Here is a 16477-nt window from a genome sequence, read left to right on the forward strand (position 1 = left end):
CCCGCCGCCAGCCCTGCCCGCCAGCGCCTTCCTCCTCCTCCCCGCCCCCTGCCCTCCCCAACCCCACGGCCAACCCCGCCCATCTGAGGCCTTTCAGCCAATAACATGAGGTGAGGGGGCGGGGTCAGGCTTGCTCTCGATTGGGTGTTGACGCGGTAACGATGTCTTGGATCTCTCCCTCCCCCTCCCTTCTTTTGCAGACCGCGCTCGCGTGCGACGCCCCGCCCACCTCGCCCCACACTTCCCTGCTTTCGCTCTTCGCCTCCCGTGGCTGAAGGAGAGGAGGGGGGCGGGCTTGAGAAAAGATGCAGAGCCGGCCGCGCGCGCGCGCACAGGCCGGGTGAGACTACGGCGCGTGCGCGGGTTCCGGAGTGCCACGCGCTCTCCTTTCCTTTGCAACCCCTCCGGAAGGCAGGCTCCGTCCGGTCTCCTCGCAGTGCGCGTGCGCCGTGGAATCGCTTCCCTTCCAAGGTCTGAGTTCGTGCCGGCGAACTCCCGCTTCTTCGCTATCGCTCCGCCTGGGACTTCACGTGCGCCAAGGCGGCTGCAGAGGCGGGGCCTGGCTGGGTCGCTTTTCCGAGGGCGCAGGTTGGTGGCTTGCGGGAGGCCACGACTTAAGTTTTAACTGCTGGCGCACACTATTGAGGGGGTGTCTTCCCCCCACCCCTCCGGCGCCGTCGCGCCTTGCCGGAAGCCGGGAGCGTGGGCGAGCACACAAAGCTACCGCCCAAAAGTTTTGGCGACGAACCGGAGTCTTCTTGTCGCGGAGAGAGTGCACAGTGCCCGCACTAGGGTTGTTTGGCATCGGGAATCCACTCGCTGCCTGCGCTGGCACGGAGCAGCCACTCCCGGGTGGTTTTGGTCAAGACTTTGTAGAATTTTCTTTCAGGTTTCAGACTAAAGGTGTTAATACCTTGAATCATAGTCCGTGGCGGTGGGGAAATGGATAGAATGAAGTGGTCCTTCTATTCGCTCATTCAGCTTTATTTACAATTTCTTGTTATCAACCTAAGTCTTTCAGTCTTTTAGCCTCTCAAGTGCTTTTTTTTTTAAATTTTTTAAAATGTTTTATTTATTTCTAGGAGAGAGAGAGAGGCAGCGTGAGCAGGGGAGGGTCAGAGAGAGAGGGAGTCACAGACTGAAACAGGCTCCAGGCTCTGAGTTGGCAGTCAGCACAGAGCCCGACGCGGGGCTCGAACCCACGAACCGCGAGATCATGACCTAAGCGAAAGTCGGACGCTTAACCGACTAAGCCACCCAGGCGCCCCTAGCCTCTCAAGTCCTTAAAAGTCTGATGTAAATTCACCTCTGAAGCCTTATTCTGGGCTCCTTACCTCAAGCACTCCACTCCTTTGGCTTGCTCTCTCCTGCCCTAGTCTGTTTTCTTTCTGCCAGGGAGTTACCCCCGACCCACTCCTATAACTGCCTGCTGTGAAAAACCGGTGTGATGAGTGAATGAAGGTGTATTAAGGGAGTAACAAATTGCGTTTAATCTTGAGGAACTGGTGCGATGGAGGAGAGACAAAGAAAAGCAATGGGGGCATATGATACGAACTCAGGTACTTACTAGGGAAACGACAAGTGATCCATTTTTGCTTCAGTAATCAAGAGGAGCAAAGTCTGGAAAATTAGGTTGGTAGTCTTTAGTCAGCGGATAGGCTTGGACTTTATAACCGTCCCTTTTGGAGGAGCCACTGAAGATTTTGAAGGGGCAAATGATAGGATAAAACTTCTCTAGAGAGATTATCTACCGGATGGATTGAGGATTGGAGTGAAAAAGCATAGAAAACAATTTACTAGACTAGGTATTTGTGCAAGAAATGAGGAAACTTAGAACTAAGTGGTATTAGGGCAGGGGTCTGCAAACTTTTCCGTGAAGAGCCAAACATATTTTAGGCACTGTCTTTCATAAATACTCAACTGCCTTATAGTAAGAAAGCAGTCATAAAAGATAATTAGAGGAATGAGCATGATTGTGTTCCATAAATATTTATAGACACTGACATTTTAGGTGTCATGAAATACTGATTTTTTTCCAACTCTTTAAACCTGTAAAAGCCATTTTTTTCATCTACAGAGATGCAGAAAGAGTCTATAGACCATAGTTTGCTCACCCCTGTACTTCTCTTGGGGCAGAATGAACAGGATTTAACTGGGAAAACTAAGTGACCATATAGTCTAGCCTCCAATCTAGAATATCTTTGGAACTGAAAGGGGGCACTATACACTGGGAGAACAGAATTAAAATTAGATTGTCCCAGGCATATCTCAGTGGTCATCCTGAGGTTAATGGTTAGCAGTCAGAACTGCTTTAGGACTTGGTAACAGAAAATGCCAATGATTGGGAAGAATCATCCTGATTTGGGGGAGAAGATGGATGCTTTTAACAGTACCAGGTGTTATACAGTTGGGATGACATCAGGCAGGAAGAAACCACCTGGGAGGTTTCATAGCAGGCCACTCCTTATATGTTATTGACCAGACAGGGTCACTAACTATTCCCTAAACAGCAACTGACAAGGAGATTGGGACTACCATTATTTGTTAGTGTTTATCTGAGTTTTGGCAGATTTTAGGCAGTATTAATGGCATGCATTGTTGGACACTTAGCATCTCTGGTTCCTTCCCACTAAATGTCAGTAGCACACCTCTGATATTGGGGCACCAAAAAAGCAACCCTCTTCCGACCCCTAGAAAGATGATGTTCCTTGAGTGGTTTAACCAAATGGCTTAAACCATCAGGATTTACCTTGGAGGTGAATTATACACATGTAGGTTTCTTTTCCCTGATTGGTTTGAAAGGAAGAGAGGAATTGAGCAGTATTGAAGTTCTGTTGTCAAGAGAGTAGGATGGGGAATGTGGGTAGGTAACTAACATTGTCTGCCATGGGAGTAAAAAATCAAACATTTTCTTTTATATCCTTGATAAAATAAATATCTCAACTTCTCCACACTTGAAGCTCCTCTCCCCCTTTAACATTTTTTCTGAGCAACTTATTCTCATTCTAAGCTCCCTGAACTGGTCAAAAAGGCAATTCTTTCTCCCCGCCAGGTAACAGTATCTCCCAGTAGGATATTCCTGTTCTGAATACTGTAATACCTTTCTGCTCATTTTCTTCTTTTTTTCCCACACGAAGGCACTAGTCCTGTATACTGATTTCTTTTACTCAAGTACCCTATCTCCAATGGCACTCAGCTATTTAAAGGAAACAACTGAGAAATCTCAGTTGGTCCACTCAAAGTCTTCCATAAATCCACAAATGGCTTTGCTGCCTTCCCTTCTGCAGCAAACCTAATCTTTACACATAATTTCTATCACATTGATGTGTTTCCCTTTACAATACCTGGTCTCCATCCTCCCCATTGCTAAATTCATTCCCCACTCCAAGATTTTACTCATTCTGTTTCCTCACTGAGAGCGCCCTTTATCCTTTCTTCATCCATATTGTTATCTTCCAATTCCTTTTCTAATTCTGCCTCTGTCTTAGGCCTATGACTGTATCAGCCACAATGATCTCTTTCTCTGAATTTCTACAAATTTCTCACCTATTCATTTTATTTTATGCTCTTCTTGGCTATTCTGTTCCTGAAACTCTCCTTTGGATCTCTAGATGTCACCTTTTGCCTCTGTAGATATTCCTTTTCTGAGTCTTTCCCACCTTCCTTTTCCTCTTTATATCCATCCCTACGTCGCCCAGAGGTCATCTATAAGCATCCGTCATTATCTATGTCCTTTTCTCCTCCTATTATTCTTTTTTTCCTTGACATTTTAACTACTTAGTGATTTACTTATCTCTGTGGAAGATGTACCTCTCCAGCCCTGACCTCTCTCTGGGAGATAATACTACTGGCCACCAAATATTTCTATTTTTTCCCACACACATAGCAGACTTGCATTTCCCTTCTTCTTTGAACTCAGTGTGGCCAATGAAATGTGACTGGAAGTGATCTGTGTCACTTCCAAGTAAAAGCTTTAAGAATGCACAATTTCTAAATAAACTTTTTTTTAAGGGGGTGCCTGGGTTGTTCAGTTGTTTAAGCATCCAACTCTTGGTTTCAGCTCAGGGCATGATCTCATGGCTCATTAGTTTGAGCCCTGCATTGGGCTCTGTGCTAACAGCACAGAGCCTGCTTGGGATTCTCTCTCCTTCCCTCTCTGCCCCTCCTCTGCTCTTGCTCTCCCTCTCTCTCTCAAAATAAATAAACTTAAAAAAAAAGAAAAGAATGCACAATTTCTCATACCCTCTTTTGGCAAAATGATGGAATGTTTTAGTTATGTATTGCTATATAACAAACTACTTCAAATCTTTGTGACTTAAAATAGTAACTGTTTGGGGCACCTGGGTGGCTCAGTCAGTTAAGTGTCTGACTTCGGCTCACGTCATGATCTCAAGTCTCATGAGTTTGAGCACTGGGCTCTGTTCCTGACTGCTCAGAGCCTGGAGCCTGCTTCAGATTCTGTGTCTCCTTCTGTCTCTGGCCCTCTTCCACTCACACTAATGTTCTGCCTCTCTCTCTCTTTCTCTTTCAAAAATAATAATTAAAAAATAGTAACTTTTATTATCACTAATGGTTTTGTGGATTGAAGGGGCTCATGGGCAGCTGTCTTATCTTGCTTGGGGTCTCTCATGTGGTTCAAGCCAGGTATTTTCTGTAGCTGGAGTAATTAGAAAGCTTGACTGAGATGTGAGAATAGCCAAGTTTTTCTTCTTCCTAGTGTTATCCCAGGGCCTCACTTCACAATGGCTTCTCCAGTAGAGTAGCCTGATCTTAGTAGTTCAGGACTCCCAAAAGTGCAAAAGCTTCCAGGTCTTGTAAGTTGTAGGCCTAGAAATAACACATTCTATTGGTTAAAGCAGTCACAGGGCCAGTTCAGTTTCAAGGGAAAGAGAAATAAACTCCATCTCTTGAATGGAGACTGGGTAAACAAGTGATAAAGAATTGGTGGCCTTCTTTATTTTTTTTTTTAAATTTTATTAAAAAATTGTTTTTTAATTTCTAAGAGAGAGAAAGAGAGAGACACCGTGAGCAGGGGAGGGTCAGAGAGAGAAGGAGACACAGAATCCGAAGCAGGCTCCAGGCTCTGAGCTGTCAGCACAGAGCCTGATGCAGGGCTTGAACCCACGAACCTTGAGATCATGACCTGAGCTGAAGGTGGACACTTAACCAACTGAGCCACCCAGGTGCCCTGAATTTGTGGCCTTCTGTAATCTGTCACCCCAACAGTGTTTTAAACAGTGGCTTCTTCCATCAGTGAGGGCCCTAGATTCAGGACAAAGTAGAAAAGAGCCCTTAGCTGACAGACACAGTTGTGTGAATGAGAATACATCTCTGCTGTTCTAAACCACTGAGATGTTTAGTGGTTTGCTAGCAAACAAAGACTCATTTACACTAATACAAAAACTGGTACTGGAAGCAGGGCACTGCTGGAGCAAAAACCTAAAATATGTGGCATTGATGTATACGTGTATGTTATAAATGTTAGTGGTGAGTTGGTAGGCAGCTCTGATTCACTTATGAATCTCCCAGCACATCTAGCTCAGAAATTTGAGGTCAATAAATATTTCTTAAATAAGAGAACCTGTTTCTTATAATTCTGTTCTATTTCTTTATTTTAGAAGAAAACACTTCTTTCCCACATCAGATGTTTCTTGAAGTATGGAGTGAGTGCCACGATTATAACTCTCAATACTCTATTCCAATGCTACTAGCAAGTTTCCTGATGTGTAAGTTTGGCATGTGCAGCCCATCTTCTTCCTTTCCATTTTCCCGTGGGAGTCAGGCCTCCCACAGAAAGTATGCTTTCTGCTCTGCTGCTTCATACCTTAAGTTTCACAGGGGCCTGCCCAGGCCAGGGGATGCTTGGGTAAGCTTAACAGGATGGGCCCTTTGGGGGAGGTGTTTTTTGGTTTTGTTTTGTTTTTTTGTTTTGTTTTGTTTTTTCAGTTTTAGGAGCTAAGTTTACTGCCAGGGTAATTTAGGTAATTTAGTATCTGAACTTTTCATTTCTCTCTGGAAAATTCATATTGTGAGGGAGTCATAATCATATTGAGCACATCTCTTTGGCTTTTAATTTTAAAAGTAAAAATTTTAATTTTTAGAGTATTTTTAGTTATCATTTGATCTTCTTTTAGAACTTATGTTAATGTTGAAAAAGGTAGGGAGACATAATTTGAGATGGCAAAAGAGCAGGTTGTCAATTATAGCCTTGGGTACAGAACAGCATTGGAGCTGATTTGTTGATATGTTGTTTTGACCCATTCAGGGCATTCAAGGGAACAAAATCTATACCAGTGACCCCAGGAGAACCCACAAAAGGGAGAAGTGACCTTATGAAGGTGGGATCAGGATTGTCCTAAATGACCTCTGACTTCTTGTCCAAGGAGGATAACGATATCCGAAGTTGATCTTAGTGGTAAGCTAAAGACATAAGGCAGTGGTCTTCATACATTTTGCTGACATATCCCCCAAATAATTTTTAAGTTGATGTGTAAAATTTTTTGTCTTAATTTTAGTTGCAAAGATGTAATTTCTGGTGAAACTAAATATGAATATTTTAAAATAAAAAGGGTTAACATGCATTAAATCAAATTCCATAGAAATTGAATACTCACCATCATCCATTTTTATAGATTTACATTATTTTTTCTGTGAGTTTGTATTTTCATTCTACTTCCCCACACAAGTTTTAAAATATATTTTTATGTTCAAATATGTTTTATTGCTTACTCTTTCATTTCTGCAATAAAAATTTGTTTATAATAAAAAAATTATGACAAAAAGGTTCTAAGTGTCAAAAATTTCTTTTGGATTGAATTATTATTACAATTATTAGTGCATAATTGATAATAACTACATTACAAATTTTTAAACATAGCTACTAAAGAGAACTAAAATTTAATTGGAAATAAGTCTCTCAATGAATGGTTGGCGCTCTCTTTTCCCAAATAATTCATGAATGTAATGTTTTGCTAAGAGACAGACTAGGAGAAGACAGAAAAAGACAGAATAATACTATTTGGTACAGGGCTTATCAAAAGTGACTAAATGATTATTGTGAATGCATTTAGAAATACATTTATATAAAATAGAATACTGTATATAGAAAACTACATATCTAAATCTACATAAATATAGGGATGAATAATGATGTAAGAAATGGTTAACAAGTGACAATGAACAGTAGTATTTGAGTAAAACAATGAATATAGATTTTCTGCTTTCAATAATCTTTAGGTGAAAATCAAGGAAAATATTTTTTCCTATGAGTCTGTATAATTGCTTAAGAAAATACAAAACATTGACTTCTGATACATGTTTCTTTTACATATAACACTGATCTGTTGATTGGAAATTTGTAATTTTTTTAAACATCTTTTTCTTTGAAATCATCTGAAATATGTGAGACACAGGAGAATGAGATTTTATATCAAGTTCTTTTTCATTACTGAGCAGATGTGCCTTGTAGCTGACTGGTATTTCTCAGAATATTTTCCACAAATTTTCCATATTTGAATTCTGAGATAGATACATGAAAACTTGCTGTGAGTTTCATTACCCAGATGAAATAGGGCTCAACCTTCTTTAGTATTTCTCTTTGCTATCTCGAAAGTGTTCTTTGGCATTGTCAGGGAGTGGAAGAGGAAATGGAATTGGACAAAAATGATCATAACTCTTGCCAACCCGCTCTAGAGTGTAGATAAAACTCAAAATGCCCTAATGACAAACCAAAATACCCAGTTTCTAGCACCATGCTTCTCTCTTAACAGAAGTATGTAATAAGATAAGGAAAATCAGGAAATCTTCCTACAGGCTTATCATGCCTTGATTAAGTTAAATATTGATATTGATATTAGTGTTATTCCTTTGTATGGTGACTCAGAAGCTTTTTGTACATGGAACATTTGCCATCCTAAGATCAGGGATAAGTGAGAGGATATCTGCTTTTTATAAGTGGGAAAAGAATGATTTTTAAAGGGAATTGGAAAAATAGAATTGTTGTGACATTTCAACTTCAGTCATATTTTTAGGCAGCTCAGTTTTAGGAAAGAGTAGGTGAAAGTTGAATAAATGGAATTGATTCCCTAAAAATCATCTGTGTTCTCCTTGGAAAGTACTTACAGAATCCTGGTGTAGATAGACTCCAGCTTGAAGACTACCAAGGTTAAGACAATAAAATTATGTGGGGAATACAGTGTAGTTGCAGGGGATTCTGTTAACACTGTTAGCCTCTTGGGCCTCTTGACCTCTTCCCCATGGGTAAGATGCTAAATGGTGAGAAACCAGGTGAGAAAGCTCAGTCCTGTGGCCAATTTTACTCTTGGAACAAGGCTGCCATCAGGAATCATGCCTTCTGGTCTGTTTCTTTATCCTGCAGGTTTTACAGGGACAAGTCTTCAAGTGGGTGGAGGGGAGAGTCTCTGTCGTCCTGCTCTGCCAGTCGGTGACTCAGTGGTAAGTATGCCCGCTCTCATTGGTGGTGCCTTGTTCTCAGCATCAGCTTTATCAGTAAGAGTGATAATTCTGAGCTGTCTACTCTTTTGCCTGTTTTTCAGTTGGTTCACAACTTGGTAGGAAGAAGGATGTGGTTTACTGTCCCCTAAATACTCTTCATCCTTAATAATGGTATGAATATTAACACAATAAATATGTACTGTGAATTTTCCTAAGTTCTTTTAGCCATGAAGTTATATTCAATGCTGCTTAATGTTTTTTCTAATAGATTTGTGAATAGTAATAAGTGTAGTTTGTTTTCAAATGTTATTTTCTAAGAGGCTATCACTGGGCAATATACATAAAACACCAGAAGAGTTAAGTTCAGGAGAAAAAGAATTGCTCTTTAGCTTTAAACAGTTCTTTACCACACAATATGTCCCAAGTTTCACAGAAGGTGAATGAGTACATTAAGGGGTTGACTCAGGAAGCAGGGCTTGCCATTCTGTTTCTTCCTGTGCTATAATTTACCTAGCTTGCTAAGCCTTGGTTTGAGTCATAAAACAGTGCTTTAAAGTATGACCATGATATGAGAAAATAAGATTATAAAACAAAATAAGGAAGTGATAACTAATAGAAGCTCTGGGTATAAAGATGTCTAGTATTTCAAGGAAATGGCACTTTTTAAAGGGACACAAACCTATCTTCTATAAGGACTTGGGTCTTTGTAAAATGAGCTATGTTTTTGATTGCAAAAAAATATATCAGAAGTTTAAAAGATTTAATTTAACACAAAATAAACTGTTCTTGAATTCTCTATAATGGATTTTTGCAGATAATTCAAGTATTGTCATACCCTAGCAGAAATTTTGACTGGCTTTGACTTTGTTGTGGTTATTTAAAGGAAGTTCTCCAGTAGAACACTGCTTTTTAAAAGCAAACAGTTATAGGAATTTCTGACAGGAAGAATCAAAAGATCCCAAGTTTGATTCTTGTTTTCCTCTTGTCTCCAACGTCTAATTTAACATCAAGTCCTATTGACCCTGTTTCGAAAATATTATCTCAACCCTGATCAACCACTTCTCACCAGGTCTATGGCTACTATCCTAGTACAAGCTATCAGTTGCTCTGATTTGGACAGTGACAACAGCTTCAACAGCTTCTTGTTTGTCCATTCTTGCCTTCTCTGTCATTAACAATTTAACAGTATAAATCAGACTCTATCACTTCCTTATTTATACTTCACTAATATCTTTCTTTTGCATTGTAATAAAATTCAAACTCCTTATCATGGCCTATATGATCTATTCTACACCTACCTTATGGTCACTCTCGTATCACCTTCCTTGCTCATTATGTTCCAGCCATATTGATTTTCTATCTTTGTTTGAATATTCTAAGCTCATTCCTATCTTAGATTTTCTAATTTCTGACTGAGAATATTCTCATCACTTAGGACTCAGCTCAAATGTTCACCCCTCAGGGAAGCCTTACCCTGATTGTATGTCTAAAGAGCTCTCAGTCTGCCTCCCTCAACTTTAATCATTTCCTATCCTGCTTAATTTTCTTTACAGCATTTAGCACTACCTGAAATTATCTTATTTTTACATGTTTATTATCTGTCCCTCTGCTTACCCCCAATAGAATATGATTCCATGATGGTAGAGCTGTTGGTCCTGTTTCCTGCTGTGCTGTCACAGCTTAGAATGAAGGTTGTCATTGATGGCAGTTATTAAATATTTGCCGAATGAGTGAATGAATGAATGAATCAAGTCCTTTTGCCAGCACATTTTTTTTCCCTCCAGGAAAGACCTTAACCAAGATACAAGATTGACATATAAACCCTTATGTCAATATGTTAGTTTTCAGTCAGCAATATAACTCTCACATGGACCCAGACTTGGCACTGATATGACCTGTAGAGGATTTTCTGCCTATGGACTGACAAACACAAGACTGAGAATTAAAGCAGAAACGTTTTGGGAAAAAATGGAATACAAGAAAGGGGAATTAGATGGCTTGTATAGTTAAAGATATCCATTTATTTAACAAATGTTTCTAGATATCTGACTGTGTTTTGTGCTAGGTACCGAAGAATTAACAAAGAATAATATTAAATTCCAGCCCTTATGGATTTGCAGTCTAGTTGGGGAAGCAGGTGATAAACTGACAATTACAAATAAATGTGAAAAGTACTCTTTTTAGGTTAATGCCAGGGTGATATGGTTGGACCTAGAAGGGAAACTGAGCCTTGGAGGACTGAGGTGAGTTTCCCAGGAAATGTTAGCTGAGCTCTGAAGAGTTAGCCAGGCAGAAAAAGGAATGGCATGGGGGAAGGATATTGCTGGCAGAAGCTGCAGCCTGAGCAAAGGTTTAGAACCTGGAGAAAGCAGAGCTTTCTAAAAACTCCAAGTAGCTCTATGAGGCTGGAGACCAGTTTGAGGTTGGAGCAGGGTAGGGTGAGAAGGGTGGTGATAAGAGCCATGGACTTCGGTTTGGACTTTACCCTGATGAGGGGTAAAAGGGAACCAAAGAACATTTTTGTTTTGGAGGAGAGATGGAGTTCTTTCACATTGCCAGAGTATAGCCAATACTTTTTTTTACTCTTTTTTCCTTTTTTTTTTTTTTTAAATTTCTGAGAGAGAGAGAGACAGAGAGAGAGAGACAGCGTGAGCAGGGAGGGTCAGAGAGAGAAGGAGACACAGAATCTGAAGCAGGCTCCAGGCTCTGAGCTAGCTGCCAGCACAGAGCCTGACTTGGGGCTTGAACCCACGAACCGTGAGACCATGACCTGAGCCGAAGCTGGACGTTTAACCTGAGCAATCCAGTCATCCCAGTACAGCTGATACTTTGCATTCCTTTCTCACAAAGAATTTTCCAGAAACATCTGGGTAAGGTCCACCCTCCTTTTCCTTGCACACAAGACCTTTTCTTTGCTCACTCTCAGCCTTAAATCTGCTGCTGTCCATTGTGCCCAGAGCTTCTATTAGTTATCACTTCCTTATTTTGTTTTATAATCTTATTTTCTCATATCATGGTCATGCTTTAAAGTATGTGCTCTCACCTGCCAAACTTCTCAGTTTCCAGATTCACTCTCTGATCTTTAATTATGCTTTTGTATCCCCCATTCCTTCTAGTTCCCACACTACTTCAAAAAAAAGTTATTGGATTATTCTTCCAAACTACAAAAGCAATGCTTGTTCTTTGCAACAAGCCAAACAACACAAAAATGTGTAAAGAAAAAGTTAAAGTTGGGGGCGCCTGGGTGGCTCAGTTCAGTTAACCATCCAACTTCAGCTCAGGTCATGATCTCATGGTTTGTGGGTTCAAGCCCTGTGTCGGGCTCTGTGCTGACAGCTCAGAGCCTGGAGCCTGCTTCAGATTCTGCATCTCCCTCTCTGCCCTTCCCCTGCTCATGCTCTGTCTCTCTCTCACCCTCAAAAACAACAAAAATGTGAAAAAAAAGAAAAAGTTAAAATTATATTTTTTCCTCTGACCACTAAATACACGTACAGTGTGGTTAAAATATTTTTATGCTCTGAATGCTCAACTATATTTAATAAATGCTCTAAAATATTTTTAACTAAAGTACATCTATGCTGTAAAATTTGTACAGCTTTCACTCCCATCCCCCAAACAATATGGGCATCATTCCAGTATGTGCTGGATGTCCGGCCCTATGGTTTATCTCATTTCCTCCAAAACTACCATGTGAGGTAGGTACTATTATCCCCAGTGGGTAAATGAGGAACTGAGGTGTGATTAGTTTGCCCAAGGTTGCACAGGTAATGATTGTGGGAGCAGCAATTTGAACTTGGGGAATGTGGCTCTCGAGTCCACAGTTCTAGCCTCTGACTTTTACTATCTACCAAGTAATGCTATTTTTGTTCTTTTTAATAACTGTACAATATTTATATGGATATTCAGAATTTATGCCCCTGTTAGTGAATGTTGAGGGGTGTGTGTGTGTATGTGTGTGTGTGTGTGTGTGTGTGTATGTTTTACTACTACTTAAAATGTCTCAAAATGTAATTCTCCAAAGTGGGATTTGAGGTTAGAGGTCTCATTCATTCATTCCTTTATTTATTTTCAAACAAAATCCAAACAAAAAGCACCATTAGGATAACTGTGAATGCCTTTAAATAATGACTTTTTAGTTTTTTAAAGATTTTATTTTTTATTAAAAAAATTTTTAATGTTTGTTTCTTTGTTTGTTTATTTATTTATTTATTTATTTAGAGAGAGACACAGGGAGACTGAGAATCCCAGGCAGTCTCTAGGCTCTGAGCTATTAGCATGGAGCCTGATATGGGGCTTGAACTGACAAACAGTGAGATCTTGACCTGACCCAAAGCCAGATGCTTAACCACCTATGAGCCACCCATGCACCCCTATATAACGATTTTAAATAAACAGGCTTTTACTAGTAGTACATTTTTAAGACTCTAAATTTTGACAAATTTCAACACTTCAAAAACAGTGCCTGAGACTAGTATACAGCATGGCAATTTTTTCAGAGGTTCTTTCTCATATGGATTTTTTCTCCTGACTATACCTTTAGCTTATATCTTAGTTTGTTATTATCTCATACAGCACAAAGTGCTCCCTAAATGACAATTTGTTAACTAAGTTATTAATATTGTTTTAAATACATTTTTCTTGTAGTATTGAATGTTCTTCCCCTTTAGAGAGCAACCTTGAAGACTGTATATTTCATTTAGCTTTATGTGTGTCTTCAAAGAAGAAAACTAAATCCTATTGTTTTCATAAATGGCTATTTAATATCAATTCTGAATTATTTTCTTGTTAATTAAAGAATAACCCAGATAGAAGTGCTAACTGGCATAGTCATGGTTTGCCTTAGTATTTTAGAAAATATTGGCCACCAATTAATACTGCATCTTGGTAGATATCTTTCTGCCCATCTCAGACAATAAGTTTGAAATGGTACAATAAAGAATATATATCATTATAATCAATTTGTTCAAAAACTTTGAGCATCACCATGAATTACATTTATGCACTACATTTTTTTAACCTACAGACTAATATGGGAAAAAAAAACCCTGTGAGGTTTTATTGACTAGATTTGTTTTGATATTGAACATTTTTTACATTATCTGAGCTTGTGCATCAAAGATGTGACACAGGGCTGGAACTAGGGCAGTGACGCACTTATTTTATACTCAGAATTTAAGAGGGTGCCAAATAGCTCCATAATCATGGCATATCCTATTTTTGTGTAAGATTTTTTGAATAAAAATTAAGGCCAAAAATATTAAAAATTTAAGTAAATATCAAAAGATATATGCATTCTGGTGTATTGGGGGACTGTTAATCTGTTTGAGTACAGGGTAAAAAATGAGTAGAGAAGAGAGATCTCGCTGTTTTCTTCTTTGGTTTAAAGACAAAAATGGATCTAAACTTAATACCACCAGCTCATAGCATCATTAGATTAGCATTATTTCAGTCAACATGGTAACTTTAATGAATTGAAACCATTGTCTTCTGTCATCTATATTTACTGAATAAACCTAAGTGTCATTACCTTACCTATAAATTTGTCTAAAGTATTATGCCACTTGGAAAGCTGAATGGAAATTTACAAAGAAATACAGTTGACCCTTGAACAGCACAGGTTTGAAATGCAAAGGTGTACCTACACACGGATTTTTGAGCATACTTATTTTTATTATACACAGTCAAACTATTATGATTGAAGGGTTATGAATGTAGCATTCTTATACCCCCACTTACACATATTGATATTTTCAGTTTTGGGGAGTTTTCTTTTTTCTGGCACTGTGGTTCATAAAAACAGTGCACCTTTATTTTGATATGCTTCTGGGCTTCGGGTGAGGTTGAGAATTTTTCCGTATGTTTTTGAGATATTTGCATTTCCTCTTCTCTGCATTTTTTGTTGTTGTTGAATTGCTGTCCTTGAACTTTTTTTTTTTTTGTGGGGGAGATGTTTATAGTAGTAGTAAGATTAACCTTTTTTTAAACAGGTGTTCAAATAGTTTTTCCTCTTTTACATTCACGTGTCTTGATTTTTTAAAAGGCATCTTTTAACTTACAGAAATGTTTAATTTTTTATGTGATTAAATCTATTGGTCTTTCCCTTCATGGCTTTTGGGATTCCTGAAATTGGCAGGGTTTAGGTATTTCTTTTCATTAAAGATTGGGACGGCCAGCCAAGACTCTTTGGAGAGCGCTTGATGGGCTTTGATAACTTTTGTCTCAGGCTCTTTTACTTTTGCTGCTACTTCCCAATCTCTTTCTGAGGGTATCTGTTCTTTTTTAGGATTTGTTATTAGGTTGAAGCAAAGCCTTTCTGACATAGGAGTCATTTGTCACTTATAAAAGTGTGCTTGCATATCTTTGCTCTGATTCACTATGTGCAGATTTTCTGTTTTTCTCCTTGTTTTAAGAAGCAATCACCATGCGATCTTCTGTTTTATGCTTGTGTTTTGGGTCATCTTCAGCCTCCAAGTTCTTAAGCTTTTTAGAGGCAGAGTAGGGGAAAGACATGCCCTTGGTATAAGACCTGTGGATAGTGAAGATAAATTGGTAATGTGGATGGAGGTCGTGGGCTTGATGGTGAGTTTGATTCTTTGATTATAGCTGTATAATTCTGGGAGGTTGTTATAAGCCCAAGATGCCTTTTCCATAAAATGGAAGTGATAACAATACTGCTCTGAGGCTACTTTTTGGCAGTGCAAGAAAGGCCTCTAACAGTTAATTTAGATGTTTCTTTCTTTTTGGTCATGTTTCAAGAATATTTTAATGAGGTCAAGTCTTCACAAATTACCTTGGTACCCCTTTTGGCAAAACAAACTCTTTTATTTGCTGTCAGCCCATAAAAGAAGGATAAAATTTCTTGGCCTTAAAGACTGAAATCCTTTACAGAGTGTCTGGAATGAACTGTTCATATTTCATTATTGAAAAGAGAAACTTTTAAACTCTTAGTGGAAATTAAATTTGAGACCATTTTATACAAACCATGGCTTAGGACCAAACATAGATCATTGTGTAGGTAAGGGGTAGACATGAGGGAGAAGAGTCTTGCCTGCATTTTGATGGATTTCAAAATGTGCACAGAATTTCTCCCATGTCTTCATTAGTGGGCTCAAAGAAAAGAAAGTTACAAGGGACCTAGAGTTTTCACCCATGCCTGTCCCCTGCCCTCAAGCTGGTGATCACAAAACCAGTTTGTGAAGGCAGTTTGTTAAATTGTTCAACCAATAGTATTTCTGGATGTTAACTAATTTTAGAGGATTTTGGGCTAAGTATGGGGAGCTGAGAAGCTAAATAGGAGAAGTGGCTCTCAGGAGAACTTATGCCTGACCTTGTGTAATGATCTGCTTTATTTTTTGCCTCCCACATCCACATTTGAGGCAGTATAGACCTGCGTTTAGATCTGAATCCAACAGACAAGAGGAAAGAATACTGATGAAACCAGCTCCTAGTTTAAAAGTCTTGCTGTCCTTCAAGCTCATGCCTTGAAAGGTTCAGACTTTATGCAGGAAATCAAAGCAACTAACATTTGAATGCCATGTTAAGACACTGTGAGATGGTGAGTATGTAGGTAAAGGAGAGGGAGAAAGAGAATGGGTGAGGGAGAGGGAATAGTGGGTGTAGAATTAAGGCAACATTCTTGCCCTCAAGTAGCAGAAGTTGTTAACTCAAATGCCTAGGAGGCCAGGCACATTAAGTGGTTTTGCACAGGTAAGAAAAACAACAGAGTGAGTGTGATGAATGACAACAGATACTTGTGTCACTGACAAAGGAGGTGGTGGGAGCTAAGGCTGGAGTGTGCATCTCTGTTTACCAAGAGTAGCCCATGCAGAGTTCTCAAAGTAGGGTTCCTGGACCAGCAGCATCAGATTTGCCTGGAAACTTGTTAGAAATGCTGGTTTTCAGACTATCCCAGACCTACTGAATCAGAGATGCCCATTGTGGGGTCCTGCATTCTATGTTTTAATGATCTCTCTGTGATTCTGATGCTCCCTAAAATTTGAATATTGCCTTGTGGGAATTGAGA

General features: G+C 39.4%; 1 long non-coding RNA gene across 1 annotated transcript; it reads left to right on the forward strand.

The window, feature by feature from the left end:
- Positions 1-75: 75 nt before the first annotated feature.
- Positions 76-8455, forward strand: LOC144233648 (uncharacterized). The gene is made up of 4 exons (XR_013335730.1): positions 76-588; positions 5619-5726; positions 6266-6415; positions 8378-8455. It is a non-coding gene; the product is annotated as an uncharacterized LOC144233648 (long non-coding RNA).
- Positions 8456-16477: the final 8022 nt, after the last annotated feature.

This window comes from Crocuta crocuta, unplaced genomic scaffold (genome assembly GCF_008692635.1).
Source record: "Crocuta crocuta isolate KB4526 unplaced genomic scaffold, BGI_CrCroc_1.0 scaffold120, whole genome shotgun sequence".
Classification (NCBI taxonomy): Eukaryota; Metazoa; Chordata; class Mammalia; order Carnivora; family Hyaenidae; genus Crocuta; species Crocuta crocuta.